The following is a 3,862-nucleotide window of genomic DNA, read 5'->3' as shown; positions in this document are numbered from 1 at the left end:
ATATATGTATGTATGTATATATATATATATATATATATATATATATATATATATATATATATATATATATATATATATATATATATATATATATATATATATATATATATATATAAAATAAAATAAAATAAAATAAAAAATTGAAATAAACATGCAAGTCTCAAGTTCAAATATAACAAACAATTTTTTTTATAAAAAAGAATAATATCACAAAGTAAGTCTACATTGTCTAGCCCTCCAATCATTGAACATATTTTGAGCCATTGTATTTTGAAAAATAGTCTATGGCTCGGTTACAGCAATGTAGGTTATGTACTCCACATCATCTTCATCACTATCATCACCATCATCATCATCACTATCACTTTCCTCAAATAAGACATGATCATCAAATTGTGCAAGCATGTATCTTTTTCCAAGTTATGTAATAAGGCACAAGTAAGCGCAATTCGACCATGTGTTCGTTTGTAAACTAAACCAAGAAGGACTTCTACGAATTCCCCATTTTCCTTTGAGTGACCCAAAGCATCTCTCAATCACATTTCTAGCTTTTGCATGCCTTAAGTTGAAATATTCTTCGGCGGTTTGAGGTTGTCGGGGGGCCATTATTCCATTCTCTAAGATGATAAAGATACCCTCTATATGGTGCAAGGAATCCTTCTCCATTAGTATATCCTCCATCACATAGATAATAACAACCTTGACAAATTTTTTAAAAAAAAATTACTCTATAAGTTAATCTCAAATAAAGTCTACTACGACAATCAAATTATCTTTTGGAATTTTCAACCCATTAGGCCTAGAAATAGCATCTCAAAGAATCCGACCACCATGTGTCGATCCTTCCCAACTAGGTAAGAAATATATAAATTCCATCTCGGGTGGGCATACTCCTAGTACATTCATAGCAAGGATACCTTTTCTAGTGCGATATTTGGCTCGATCTTTACAAGGAACATTAACTAGAATCATTGTACCATCAAGGACACCTAATGCATGAGTTCTACAAAACAAACAATATCACTTTAAATTATGTAATAGTCTCTCTATTTCATTTCAAATTAAAAGTTGGTTTTTTTAATTTATCTTGAAATATTTCCACCTTTCATCGTTGCAACTCTTGTATTTGAGTTGGTTTCTTAAGAACAATAACATGTAACTTTAAGATTGCTAACAACAAGCATGAAATTGTCTACTAATAGTACAACTTCTATAAAAATGTGCACCCATCATTTTATTTTTCTTATGGTGAGCTAATGTGTATAAAAAGTCCACAACAATTTGTTCCAAACATGTGTTTCTTGTTTCATTTAATCCATCAATATCTCTAACTATCTCTAAAAGTACGCCAAATGTGTATCGATTTATACGAAGATAGTTCCTACACAAAGTTTCACTTTCTCTAATCATTCTATTCAAATTGTTTAATCTCATTTTTTTCTTTTAGTTTTTTTTAATCTATCTTAAGATAATGGGAATTGTAAATAATTTTTTTTTTTTGAGTACCACATCAAATGTAACAACACAACACAATTAATCATAGTAACGTAATTATGAACCGAATAAAGTCCTAATTTCTCTTCCTTTTCAAAAAAGTATCAATTCGAGCTCTGTAGAAAGAACATCAACAACACCATATCATTAACTAGTTTACATATTTTTTATACTCAAGATATATAAAAGTCTCAAGATAAAAAAATATATGCATATACATACATATAAAATCATAAATCAAGTCAAAAATCTACACAAAATTGTTGTTAATACCTACTACTGTTCGTACATTTAAGAAACCAATATATACATGAACATTGGTGTGTGTGTGTGTATATATATATATATATATATATATATATATATATATATATATATATATATATATATATATATATATATATATGAACATTAGTGTATATAAACAACAAATCAGCATACATTCAAGAAAAAAAAAAGGTAAATTCAACAAATAATTAATGTTTGTCATTCCCAAAAAAAAAAAAAAAAAAAAAAAAAAAAAAAAAAAAAAAAAATCTTGAAAACGAACAATGAGTATCAATTTCTCACCACCATTCAACAAAAATTAGGAATAAAGTATAATTTCTTCAATAATTCATTAACAAAAAAAAAAAAAAAAAAAAGAGTTGTTTAAGGTAGAAAACGTGAAAAACAAGAACAAGAACATGATAAAAGATTGTCAGTGATCGTCACCAGTGGACGTACCTTATCAGAAGCGGTCGAATATCGTCGCCGATGAATGTAGTCCGGTGGATGCCATGGTGGCCGGAGCTTCAGTGAGGGGTGACGGCTATTGGGTTTTTGAGGGTTTGAGAGGAGAGAGAGTGTGTGATGGGTAATGAAGTGGGGAATGGGAATGGAAAATTCTAGGGGGGGAATCAATGTGGAACATGTTTGGGTAAACTCAAAAATGAAAATAGGTAAAGGGAATGATAGAAAGTAACAAACAAACAACAACAACAACAACAACAAAGGGAATTGAGCATGTCCATTCCCTTTCCCTTTGATTATTATCCCCAACCAAACGCCCCCTTTATGCCTGTCACCATGAAAATGTCATCACAAGGAAGAAATTGGTGGAAATTATGTCATATTAAATTAATAAGCACTTGTTTCAACATTGCAAAATACAAGTTGCTTATTATCCAAATATATACATGAAAAAGTTATGCAAGCTATTCATAAAGTGGAAGGAAGTTTACCTATAGCCATGCATTGACCTATTATAATAACACTTGGAGCTTTTCCCGACATACAAGCTAGCCAAGTCTTAAACAATCAAATATAATTATTTGTATCTATCCTCACCAAAGATTAGAGCACACCCAAGCAATATCGATTGACCATGATGATTCATGCTTACAAATGGACAAAAACACATCCTATACCTATTTCTTAAGTATGTCGTTTCAAATGATACCACATCTCTATTGGAACATTTATAGATAAATGGGCTTATGAGTTCATATGAGGTTTATATTATGCTAGAAGTTGAGGAGGATTAGTATAATGATTATACTTAAAGGTATGGCAAAGCAAGATGTCTAAAATTGACAATAAAAGGCAAAATTGACTAATTTGTACTTCGTCCTGGCTGACTGGGCAAGGGCACCCTGTAGGGCGAGCATGAGTAAAGATAGTCAATTATCTCAATTTCATTGAGATGTTGCTCGCGCCCGGTAGGGCGCCTTTGCCCGGTCTGCCAGGGCGGAGTTCAAAGCTGACGGTTTTTGACAGTTTTTGAACGGATTGCTTTGTGAACGGACATATCCGTTGAATATTAACTACTCTTCATATAAAATCTGTAAACAGGAGTTTATATGACATATATGAAGGATGAGAAAAAGATATTATCATTTAACTTGCTTCTTTAGAGAGAATTTAATCTATAGTATTTTCTCTTAATTAGTTTTACAAACACTTGTTCACAAACTTCTTGTAGATTGATTTTGATAAACAACCAAAATCAATCGTCTCTTCTTTGTATCCCAATAGTTATATTGTCTTGTTGTTTCATAGAGGGTCGATAATAAACTATTAGGAAAGCAGCTATGATACGTACCTAGAAGAAATATCCGGTCCCTCTTGTCCTATCCTCCAAATTTTGTTCTAACAATCTAATAGTTATTACTCTATTTTGGATAGCATCTAATAGTTTATTACTCTATTTTGGATAGCATCTAATATACGTAACGGGGCCATCAACAATTTATGTTGAGAGTTTAAAGGTGTTGGTTTTGTCATGAACAATGTAAGATGAATATCTACTTTTGTTGACAACCTTAAACAAGGAAAGAAGGGGTGAAGTATGGAACGAGATACAAGGTTAGTGGAATTTGTTTTTGTT

At 31.0% G+C, this 3,862-nt stretch overlaps 1 pseudogene; it reads right to left on the bottom strand.

Moving 5' to 3' along the window:
- Window positions 1–207: 207 nt before the first annotated feature.
- Window positions 208–1,541, bottom strand: LOC145568697 (uncharacterized; annotated as a pseudogene).
- Window positions 1,542–3,862: the final 2,321 nt, after the last annotated feature.

Source organism: Chenopodium album, chromosome 11 (assembly GCF_948465745.1).
Source record: "Chenopodium album chromosome 11, dcCheAlbu1.1, whole genome shotgun sequence".
Taxonomy (NCBI): Eukaryota; Viridiplantae; Streptophyta; class Magnoliopsida; order Caryophyllales; family Amaranthaceae; genus Chenopodium; species Chenopodium album.
The sequence above is the reverse complement of the archived record's forward strand: the minus strand, read 5'-3'. Positions and strand labels throughout refer to the sequence as shown.